This window comes from Cavia porcellus, unplaced genomic scaffold (assembly GCF_034190915.1).
Source record: "Cavia porcellus strain 051 isolate PalLab524CR breed Dunkin Hartley unplaced genomic scaffold, mCavPor4.1 scaffold_22, whole genome shotgun sequence".
In the NCBI taxonomy this organism is placed as follows: domain Eukaryota; kingdom Metazoa; phylum Chordata; class Mammalia; order Rodentia; family Caviidae; genus Cavia; species Cavia porcellus.
In genome coordinates, this window is record NW_026947505.1 from 65,805,912 (window position 1) to 65,818,758 (window position 12,847).

At 33.7% G+C, this 12,847-nt stretch overlaps 1 pseudogene; it reads right to left on the reverse strand.

The window, feature by feature from the left end:
* Positions 1-2,816: 2,816 nt before the first annotated feature.
* LOC100725374 (olfactory receptor 5D14-like) lies at positions 2,817-5,259 on the reverse strand (annotated as a pseudogene).
* Between the last annotated feature and the right edge of the window lie 7,588 nt (positions 5,260-12,847).

A 12,847-nucleotide genomic window follows, 5' to 3' on the forward strand; every position in this document is an offset into this window, starting at 1 on the left:
TCTATTTACTTTGTTTTTGGCTTCCAGACTTAAGCATATTTAGTAGTTTTACATTAATTGTATTCAACATATCTTTTGCAATATTTGTTTTCTAACTCTAAACCAGTGACAACCATTTCACATTACTTCCAATATTGCTTCAAGGAGATCCGCATAGCTGTGAAAACTGCTCTAGCTTTATGAAAAATTAAAACTTCAAGTGTTCTTGCCAACTTCCTAATCTGATCTTCAAATCTGATGTTTATCCAAAAATCTCTTGTTCTGGAAAGGAAAACTTTCTATTTAAAATAAATTTGAGGAAAAAGAATTTTTCATTGCTATTGAATTATCATTTTTCATGGTATCTGTTTTAAGAGGAAAAGCATAACTTGAACTTAAATTTCTAACATGAAAATAGTCTAATTACCTTTTCTTTGAATCATTAATGTCTTTTACATATATTAGAAACTTTGGTCATTGAATAATTATGGATTTATGGCTATTCACTTTTCTAGTTTTATACCATATTTTTCTATCTGCATTCATGCTTTTAATACTCCCTCTAATTTTACACATTTTATCATAAGAACTTTGTCTAAATCTTGTCTTTGTTCACTTGGAAACACCTTGTGAGAGGATATTGTGACAGTCTGCCAAGCAATGTTTATTTTTTATGCAGGATAGATCTGTAGAACTGTGAATGCTTTAGGGGGTGTCAAGTCCATATGTAATATTGCTAATACTTTAGATGTCTTTACATAAGTTAGGCAACTTGACACTATCATGCTTAAAATTATGTTCTTCCTTACAGCTTTATTTATAAAAGGCAATCATTAAACATAATATTTGAGAGTTGTTGATGGATGAGAAATGATAGACTCAGGCATTTTTCGTTTGCAGTTTTTTTTAAAATTTTATTTAAAAGGAAAAAGAGAAAAAACAAAACAAAACAAAGCAGTATAAGGGTACAAGTAATACAGAACTACAAAAAAAAAAAAAAAAAACAGTAACAAAATCACCAGTTAATAGATTACACATTATCATCTTAGAGATAGTTGCTCAAGTCACAGTGTCAAAGCTACAAAGTGAACATTCAAACAGAGAGACTGCAAACAGTTGTGGTCAATGATCCAACCAAAAACATTAATATGGTCAGCTATTTACAAACACCCCTAAACACACTTGCAGTTGTATCCTTTAGAGAACTTTTTCCCTCTCTTTTTTACAACAAAGTTTACACATTTTGGGGTGTTTTCAGTTTTATTATGAATCAAGTTGAATAATTTTCATAAGTTTAAATACCAATCACATATTATGTACAGATTAGTTAATTAAACTGTACATTTCTTTCCAATAGAATGTCACTTTTCTTCCACTGTGTGTAGTAATTTTTTAGTTTTCATTTGTCTTTTTAATGTATTGTGCACTTTATAAATGAAGAATATTTTACATATGTAAAATATTTGTTTTAAACTTTGTTGTTGTTGTTGTTGTTGTTTTTTTGTCTTTTTGCTTTTTATTGGTACCGGGGATCGAACTCACGACTGCCTGCTTACAAGGCAGGCGCTTATGCCGCTGAGCTAAATCCCCAGCCCCCTAAACTTTGTTTTACAACATGAAATGTGAAATAAGAAAGAAGTATAATGATATCACATATAGCTATCCATCACAATATGACAATGTTTTAATCATGGCAACTTATAATTTATTTACAATTCTTCAGTTTTGGTCCTATACAAATTTTCTTTGAATTTGATATGTTCAATATCAGACATTTGTGTTTCATCATTCACAAAAATGATATATGATTCCTCAATATTCTCAGATAAAACATTACACACACACACACACACACACACACACACATATATATATATAGTGTAATTTAAACCATATAATACCTATAGAAGTATCCAGACCTAACAATTCCAGAAATGCAATCTTTCAAATAATAATATGCAAGTGCTATGTAGAAATACTGAAATGACTCTAATCATTTTTCTTTCTGAAAGAGAAAATTCATTACTATGACCTCCCTCATACTAAAAGCCTTAGAAGTATTATAGCAAATGTGCCAAAACCCAGATGTGTTGGTGACATGCCTGTGTAAATCCATTACTTGGGATCCTGAGGAAGGAGGATATAAAATGTAAGACCATTGTGGACAGGATAATACATTAAAATCCAGTCATATAGAAAACGTGTCTCAAAATTTAAAAAAATTAGTTATTATGGGATAGAACTGCTCTTCTAGAGCATGTGAGTTACTTCTCTACTGGTTGTGTCTTTGGCATCATTCACACATAGAAGGAAACATCCTTACCCTGTGTGCTTTTCCACATGCAATAACTTTTTCATTTGCCAAAGTTTCAATTCATTCAGGTCACAGAACCCACAGGATGGAGGATCTGATGAGAGGGATATCTTTATTGCACAGGATAACCACTTCTGTCTCCCAGAATGCCACAATATTATAGTGATACTGCACAAAAACAAAACCAGGCACTTATTGCTACTCATATTAATAAATCAGGCATATATTTTATGTTACAGTTACCATCATTGTGTCACTATGTGAATCATATATAATATGGAATCTATTGTGTTTGTACTCCTCTCTGTGTGTATGTGTGGGTACTTCAAAGAAATAGAATGAACCAAAATCTTTTAAAATTCATCTTAGTACTTCATGGCTTTGATTTTTTCATAGGATTCGAATTTGTCAATAACATCACATTCATCTACTATAAAAACTTACAAACCTCTATTATAGCATTTAGAAACCTGTAACCTCTTCCCAGTACTTATTAAGGTTGAAAACATCTCCTGGGATTGATTCAATGGAAAGGGACTCTCTTGTCTACTACTTTCCAGAAGGCATCCTTTACATCCTTGTTCCTCGGGCTGTAGGTCAGAGGATTTAGCATAGGGCTGACAACCATGTAAAATACAAAGGCCACTTTGATGTTCTATTGAGAGTTCTTGGAGTTGGGCACACAGTAGAGGGACAGGATTGTTGCGTGGAAGATGGTGATGGCTGTCAGATGAGGGGTATGGTCGGAAAAGGCTTTTTGACATCCACTGGCAGATGGAAGATATATCACTGTCACAAAAATAAACCTGTAGGAGGTCAGGATGATCAGAAGTGTACTCACATCACTGTAGGTGACAAAGCCAAAAAGCAGCAGTTGGGTGATGTGTACATCAGAGATAGAGAGTGCAAGGAGGAATTATATTCACAGGAAAAGTGGTTGATAACATTAAATCCAGTAAGGCTTAGCTGAAGAGCATAGAAAAAGAACAAAAAGAGCCCAAAGTAGGATCCAACCATGACTAAAGCACCAAGTCTCTGGGACATAGTGACTCTGTACAGCAGGGAGTTATGTGTGAACACAAAGCGGCCATAGGCCATCATTGCCAGCAAGAAAGATTCAGCCACCACAGTGAAGCATAACAGGCAGAACTGCCACATGCAGCTCCAGTAGAAGATGGTTTTGTCTTCCATGACCAGGTTGTCAAGCAACTTGCAAGTAACTATGGAAGAGTAGCAGAATTCAACAAATTACAGGTGACTAAGGAAAAAGTACACGGGGATGTGAGGTTTGGGGTTAACCTGGATGATTACTATCATCCCAAGTTTTCCTACCATGGTGATAATACACATGATCAGGAAAACAAGGAAGAGAAGAATCTGAAGCTCTGGAGAGTCAGTGATACCTAAGAGGGCAAAGGTCATCTCCATACTCAGAGTTCTTATAGCCATCACCAAGCTTGCTTGCACTGAGGGTGTTCTTGAAGAAACTTATTCCTGTAAAATGCAAGGTTTGTGGAAGTAAGTGACTGTTCATCATGAACTCCTGTAAGCATACCAGTCACAGAACACACTGAAAATGTTTTATACATAAATACACCAACCCGGGAAGATTCTGGGAAAAATGTGAAATATTTACTCCAAAGAACAATGCATGTGTATTTCACTAACTTAAACAAATCAATAAAATTCATTAAGAAAATGTGTTTCTATTCTAAGAATTCAGTAAAACATTAAAGATATTTAATATTTTAGCATGTGTATTTCACAAACTCTTATTTCATAAAAGCTACTTCCCCTGTTGAATACCTCACAAAAACATCATCAGAAATTCTGGACAAGATTTCCCAGAAGACTATTTCTCCTTCTTATGAATTTATTCTGCATATACACAGAATATTTTTTGTTTATGTTTTTCTTTTTGAAGTTATTTTCTTTTTTTTTTTTTTGTCTTTTTCGTTTTTACCGGTACCAGGGATCGAACTCACGACTGCCTGCTTACAAGGCAGGTGCTTATGCCGCTGAGCTAAATCCCCAGCCCCTTGAAGTTATTTTCAGTGGATCTGAGACAAAGTATTTCCATGAGTGACAACTTTTTCCTTGAATATTGTTAGGCTCAAAACAAAATTATGCTTAGAGAAATTGAGCCAAATATGAAAATAAAAAGGTTCCAGATTACAATGTTAGGAAAATAACATTTTCACTATTTCACAGTGAGTTGGAATGAAGCTATGTGCTACACTGAAACAAGCTATCCCTTCCTGTTTTTCTGTATGCCACATATAACTGGAGCACCAAGGTTATTACATCTAAGTTTATTTCCTCAGGGACTCTAGCTCTAGAGAATCACCTCCAAATTATGTCTTGTAAATATCATAAAGCAATTAAAGAAAATGTAACTCTCTTATATCACTTTTAATGAGTAGAATTTTCTCCAAATTTCACAGAAAATTATAGCATGAAATTAACTTTGGGCTTTATTTACACATGATTAAAATGCTCTATGTAATTAAAGACACAAAATTTAAATATTGCTTACAAAATTGAATCATCCTGGGAATTTTGAACAAACAATTGGCAGTTATAGTCAATCTACTTCAGTCTCTATGCAAAAATTACCAGAAATGTGTCCATTTTGGGCGAATCTTAAATCAAAAGGGGAATTTATCTCTAGATGAGTTTTCAGTAGAAGCAGCTCTTGGGCCATAAAATTAATAATATATCATTGTTTTTGAAGGTTATTTGATTGGCAGGATTTTGTTCAGAATTTTGGTTAGGCCACCTAATCAATTACTGGTCCGCCCTTCTGTGTTTTATAGTTATACGATAATTCCAACTGAAGTTAACTATTTGGCTTTTGAGAAAGAGAGTCTTTTTTATTTTAACAGACACTAACCACAGACCGAATAGTTGTCTCACTGCATTTACTTACTATGCAGCCTCCACTTTCTGTGTTGAGTGAGTATCATCGGTGCCACCAGTCTGTGAAACTGGGCCTGCCAAACGATCAACTGCACTCCTGTTCTTGAAGACACAAGTCAACCAAATGAGGAGGTAGGAAATTGTGCATGGATCATATTTTTGCTTCCTTTAATCTTTCTCCAAGCCTGAAATCATGGCCCCATGGAGCAGGCCCTGCCACAACTTGAATATGGAAGAAAGAACTGGGACACTCTTACAGATGGTTTCCCGCGATGTGCTGGCACACATCAGGGCACAGTTGCCAAACATCAGTGCTGCTCCAGAGTGGCCCCGAGAGAGGAGTGAAAGGAAATTTTTCTGTTACTAATTAGAAATTTAAAACATAGGCTTGGAACCTTAGGGTCATGTATTTTAGGGAGTTTTGAGACAATCTCACAACTCATTAAAATTTGAAACTTATTTATGAGGAATTCTCAGTGGCAATACATTACAAGTATAAATTAATACCCTCCAAAATGTGTCATATGCTTGGAGTAAGCAAACCTGTTCATTGCTATAGCTTCAATATTTTTTTACCCAGATTTTATGAGTCCAAAGTAAATGCAAATGCAAGTGACTCTTCTGCCTAACACCTTCGATGGTCCATTAGCTAAAATTTAACTTTCCTTAAGTGAAACCATAAGGTCCATCGGTTTGGCAGTCTTATCTCCCAATTGTGACAGTGTGACCCCTTAAAACAGGGATAGATTTCTATTAGAATTTTCTCATTAAAATCAATTGGAAAATGTTGTAAATGACAATGACAATGGCCACGCTTGTTTTTATGAATAGCTGAAAAGTATAATATTTGTTTAAATTCTGACCTACATGTTTGTCATTGGGCATATCACTGACCAGATTTGGAGAGTGGGCAACCAAATAGATACACAGTTACTCAGAATCAGAGAAGTAGGAATTAAACTGTGAAGTGCATAGAAATTACTATTTTTGTTTAAAAAAGGATTAAAGTAAAAGAGGACATAACAACACAGGTCAAAACAGAACAACTTAAGCAACGTAGTTTTTCACCACAACGCAATCCAACATAAGAGTAGCTACCATAGTGTCTCTTTCCTTGAAATATTTGAGTATACTTTCATACACTAGAGTATCAAACGTAAAACGACAGTGTAAAACCATTCAAGAGAATCAAAGTATTACGAGGTATTGATAACCAACTAACAGAAAACGAACAATGGTTTCTATATTATCACCTTGTCTATAAAAAATTTGTTTATACTATCACATATAATGAAATCCAATAAGATACAATATAATAAAACTGATGGATACAGAAGAACAAAAGCTTGCTGGGACTTCAAAACAAGATGATATTAAATCAGCACCAGCTATTATAGTGTCTTATTTTCTTCAAAATAGCTGTTCATACAATCAAAGACAATAAAATCAAACAACTAGAATAAAACCATTCCAATTAATGAATGAAAACATTATAAGGCTTCAAAACCGTATAATTGGGAGTCATGATTATCACATATTTTTATGTATTCTTACTATTTCTTACAATAGGGAAACTATTCCTTATTTATACATATGAGTTTGAATTATTTTGCTTATCAGTATGGTCTCGAGCTGCTTCCATTTACTTATAAATAACTCAATGTTATCATTCTTTATAGCTGAGTAGTACTCCATTGTATAAAAATACCACAACTTCTTTATCCATTCCTCAGTCGATGGATATTTAGGTTGTTTCCAAGATCTGGCTATTACAAATTGTGCTGTTATAAACATGGGTGCACATATATCACTTTGGTATGATGTTTTCAGCTCTTCTGGGAATATGCCTAGAAGTCGAATAGCTGGAACAAATGGGACTTCCAATCTCAGCTTTCACAGAAATCTCCAGACTGAATTCCACAATGGCTGTGACAGTCCATGCTTCCACCAACAGTGTAGGAGGGTTCCCCACAGCCTCTCCTGCATTTGTTGTTGGTAGCTTTCTTGATCCTGACCATTCTTTCTGAAATGAGATGGAATCTCAATGTGGTTTTAATTTGCATTTCTCTAATGACTAATGATGATGAACATTTTTCATGTATTTATTTGTCATTTGTATTTCTCCATCTGAGAACTGAGTGTTCATCTCAGATATCCATTTTTGTATTGGATCCTTGAATTATGAGGGTCTGATTTTTTAAATTCTTTATATGTTTTAGACAGAAGTCCTTTGTCTGAAGGACAGTTCACTAAGATTGTTTCCCAGATTGTAGATTTTCTTTTCACTATGCTGGAGATTTCCTTTGACATGCAGAAACTTTTTAATAAGACATGATCCCAGTTGTTGATTCTGGGAAGTATTACCTGTGCAGTTAGATTTCTGTTCATGAATTCTCTACCTACCCAAATGTCTTCAAGGATTTTACTAAACTTTTCTTCCAATAAATTTAGTGTTTCTGTTTTAATATTTAGATCTTTGATCTATTTAGATATTACTTTAGTACATGGTGATAGGCATGGGTCTAGTCTTAGTTTTCCACTTATGCAGAGCCAGTATTTCCAACATCATTTATTAAAGAGACTGTCATTCTTCCAGTGAAGCTGTTTGGCTCCTTTATCAAAGATAAGGTGGTTGAGTGTGTTTTTAGTTGTGGTTGTATCTTCTAATCTATTCCATTGATCTTTGGCTCTGTTTTGATTCCAGTACCATGTTGATTTTACTACACTGCTTTTTAGTATAACTTCAAGTCAGGGATTGTGATACCTCCTGCCTTTCCTTTGCTGCTTAGAACTGTCTTTGCTATTATAGGTCTCTTCTGGTTCCAGATGAATTTTAGGAGTGATTTCTCTATATCTATGATATATGTTGATGTTATTTTTTTTGCATTGGATCCATATCACAGTTTTGAGAGAATGACCATTTTCACAATATTGATTCTTCCTATCTTGAGCAAAGGATATCTTTACATTCTCTGAGATCGTCTTCCATTTCTTTTTTCCATGTATTATAATTTTCTCTATATAAATCTTTCACTTATTTCATGAGAATAATTCATAAAAATTTCATTTATTTGGTTGCTAATGTAAAGGATGTGGATTCTCTTATTTCTATCTCTGTGATTTTATTGTTAATGTATAGAAATTATATTATTTTTAATATTTATTTGTATCCAGCTACATTTCTGTATTTATTCATTATATCTTGTAGTCTTTCAATGGAGTTTGTGGTCTTGTATGTAAAGTATGTCATCTGCAAATAATGATAATTTAACTTCTTCTTTTCCTATATTTACCCTTTTATTTCTCTCCCTTGTTTAATTCCTCAGGCTAGTATTTCCAGTACTGTATTAAATAGGGGTGGCTATAAGGGAGATCTTGTCTTGTGCCTGATTTTAAGGTAATGGCCTTCAGTTTTTGGCCATTTAGTATGACACTTGCTGTTGGTTTGTCATAGATGGCCTTAATCATATTGAGGTAAAGATAATCTATTCCAATTTTCTGCAAAGTTCTTATGAATGAATGTTGGACCTTATCAAAAGCTTCTTCTACATCTATAGAAATGATCATATGATTCTTACTTTTGGCTTTCTTGATATGGTGAATTACATTTGATTTACATATGTTGAACTATCCCTGCATTCCTGGTATAAATTCTAATTCGTTACAGTGTATAATCTTCTTGATGATTTGCTGCATCCTAGTTGCCAATATTTTACTGAGTATTTTTGCATCTGTCTTCTTTAGACAGAAGTCTGATTGGCCTCTAGTTATCTCTTTTAATTGGGTCTTTCTCAGGTTTTGATACTACAGTAATATTTGCTTCCAGGAATGAAATAGGAAGGATTGGTTCCCTTTAAGTTTCACTGAAGTGTTTGAGGAGTGTTGGCATTAGGTCTTTGTATTTCTTGTAGAATTCCACAGTGAATCCTTCTGAGCCTGGGATTTTCTTTTCAGGTAATTACTTAAATTACATTGTGAGTTTCATTAATAGAAATTGGGTTATTCAGCAGTTTTACATCTTCTTGACCTAGCTTTATACTTCAAATGTTTCTAGGAATCTGTCTATCTCTTTGGTACTATCAAACCTATCAGAGTAGAGGTTTTCAAGATAGGTATTGCTGATCTTCTATATTTCTACAGAGTATGTAGTGATTTCCCTTTTTCATTCCTTATTTCATGAATTTGAGCTTTTTTTCCTTTTTTTAAAATAAGGTTGGCTAGGGGCTTATCAATTTTATTTATTCTTTCAAAGAAACCAACTCTTTGAATCTTTGGATTGTTTTATTAGCCTCTATTGCATTAATTTCTGCTCTGATTTTTATAATTTTGTCCCGTCTTTTGGCTTTGTGCTTAAATTGCTCTTCTTTTTCTAGATATTTGAGTTGTAATTTCAGGTTATTTATTTATATTCATTCTGTTTTCCTGATGTGGGAAGTCAGTGCAAGAAATTTTCCTCTGAGGACAGCTTTCATTGCATCCCACAGATTCTAGTATGTTGTATTTGTATTTTTGGATGCTTGTAGATATTTTTTAATTTCTTCTTTAATTTACCTGTGACCCACTGACTACTCAAGATTGTTTTGTTCAGTTTGCATGTGTTTGTCGGGTTTTCAGTATCACATCACTAATTTAAAGTTTCATGGCGTTATGACACAATAACAACCATGTGATAATTTCAACTCTTTTGCATTTATTTAAATATGTTCTGTGGAATAGTACAAGGTCTATTTTAGAGACTGTCCCATGTACTGCTTAGAAAAATGTGTATTCTGATATTGTTGGATGGAATACTCCATATATGTCTATCAAGTCCATTTATTCACAGTTGTGATTCAGTTCTGTTATTTTTTTTGCTGATATTTTGGCTGGTTTATCTGTCCTTTGATGTCAATGGTGTATTAAGGCCTCATGTTATAATTGTGTTATTGCTAATTTGGTTTTTCATTTATGTTAATACTTGTTTTATATAACTGGATACTCTGGGATTTGGTGCATATATATTTAAAAATGTTATTTCTTCCTCTAGAAATTTTCCCCTAACCAATATATAATGACCTTCTTTATCTCTTCTGATCATTCTTGGTTTGAAGTTCACATTGCTTGAAAACAGAAGAGCTACTTCCACTTTTTGGGGGGAGTTTCCTGTTGCATGAAGCATTGTTTTCCATCCTTTGACTTTCAGTCTGTGAGTATCCATTTGGGTTAGATGGGTTTTTTGTAAACAGCATATGGTTGAATGTTTTTTTCTTGACCCATTCTGTCGTTCTGTTTCTTTTACTTGGTGAATTGAGACCATTTACATTAATGGTTATAACTGTTATGTATTGATTTATTGTTGACCTGTTATCTTTCTGCTGTTGCATCTTTTCTTTCCATTCTGTTAATTGTCTGCCTTGCTTACTTTTTTCCCCTAAGTCTATCTAAACTGTCTTTTGGTATTCTTTGCAGGGTTTGTATAGTGATCATGATGTTCTTCAGCTGTTCTATGTCATGGAAGTATCTTATTTCTCCATCCACTTTTGAAGGACAGTTTTTCAGGGTACATCAGTTTAGGTTGGAAATAATTTTCCTTTAATATCGGAAATACATCACTCCATACTCTTCTTGACTTTGTTGTTTGTGCTCAGAAGTCTGCTGTGATTCTGATAGGATTTCCTTTTTGATGATCTGCCTTTTCTCTCTAACAGCTTTTAATATTCTATTCTTATGTTGGATTTCTGGCATGGTGATTATTAAATGTCTGGTTATAGTTTTATTTTGGTTATAGCTACTTGGTTCTGTATGCTTTACTGATCTTGTTGTTGGTTTCCATTCTCATGTTTGAGAAATTTTCTGCTATTGCTTCTCCATATATCCTCTTGACATCCTTTATGTTGTCTCTTTCTTTTTCATTTATCCCTATCAATCTTACATTGTTTTTCTTTGCATCATCCTGCAACTGTTGAATTGCTATTTCCTAAATCCTTGTTATTTTCAAAAGGTCCTTCCTGTTCACTAGCTTCAATTTTGTTTTTGAGGTCTGAAGTTCTATCTTCACTATCATTGAGGCAATTTTTACAACTTTCAATGGAATTTTTGATTTCCTGTATAACTCTTTGTATATGCTTCATGTATTCTCTTTGTTTCTTATATTGTTTATCCAAGGATTCTGTCTTTCTTTTTTTAGTTCCTCCAATTTTTAAGCTGTGTCTTCTTATAGATATGTTCAGCATCTCTTTCAATTCTTTTATCACTTCTTCTTTTACCTGGGAGATTATTTCTAATTTGAATTCCTTTAAAGCTTCCTGTAGTTGCTTCTTTATTTCATTTTCTATTATTTTCAGGTGTATGGCTTATGTTTTCTTCTATGTACATAGCTCCTAAGGTTTCTTGGAGTGGGCTGGAGTCTTGAACTTGTATTTTTGTCTTTCATTTTGTCATTTCCCTGTATTTAACTTTTTCAAGTGTTATTTCAATGCTTCCCCTGGGCCTGTTGGAAATCCTCTTCTATGTTCTCAGCTTCTGGGACTCTGGATGCCTAGTTATAACCATTAATGTAAATGGACTCAATTCACCAAGTAAAAGAAACAGAATGACAGAATGGATCAAGAAAAAAACGTCCAACCATATGCTGTTTACAAGAAATCCTTCTAACCCAAATGGATACTCACAGACTGAAAGTCAAAGGATGGAAAACAATACTTCATGCAACAGGAACCCCCCAAAAAAGCAGGAGTAGCTATTCTGTTTGCAAATAATGTGAACTTCAAACCAAGAATGATCTGAAGAGATAAAGAAGGTCACTACATACTAGTGAGGGGAAAACTTCAAGAGGAAGAGATAACAACTTAAATGTATATGCACCAAACTCCAAAGCACCCAGCTACACAAAGCAAGTATTAACAGAAATGAAAAATCAATTTATCGGTAACACAATTGTAGCAGAACTTAGCACACCATTGACACCAAGGGACAGATCAACCAGCCAGAAAATCAGCAAAGAAATATCAGAACTGAATCACACATGTCAGCACATGGACTTGATAAACATATATAGAGTTTTCCAACCAACAATATCAGAATACACATTTTTCTCAGCAGTACATGGAAAAAAATCTCTAAAATAGAACATATACTAGCCCACAGTACGTATTTAAATAGATGCAAAAGAGTTGAAATTATCCCATGCGTGTTATTATTTCATAATCCCATGAAACTTGAAATTAGTGAGGAGATACTGAAAAATCCGACACAAACACATGGAAACTTAATAAAATACTCTTGAGTAATCAGTAGGTCACAGGAGAAATTAAAGAATAAATAAAACAATGCATACCAGCAAACAAAAATACAAATACAGCATACCAGAATCTGTGGGATGCAATGAAAGATGCCCTCAGAGGAAAATTTATTGCACTGAGTTCCCACATGAGGAAAACAGAACAAATACAAATAAATAATCTGATGTCTCACCTCAAATATATAGAAAAAGAAGAGCAATTTAAGCCCAAAGCCTAAAGAAGGGACAAAAATATAAAAATTAGAGCAGAAATTAATGCAATAGAGACTAAGAAAACAATCCAAAGAATCAAAGAATTGGTTTCTTTGAAAGAATAAATAAAATTGATAAGCCCCTAGCCAACCTTATTAAAAAAG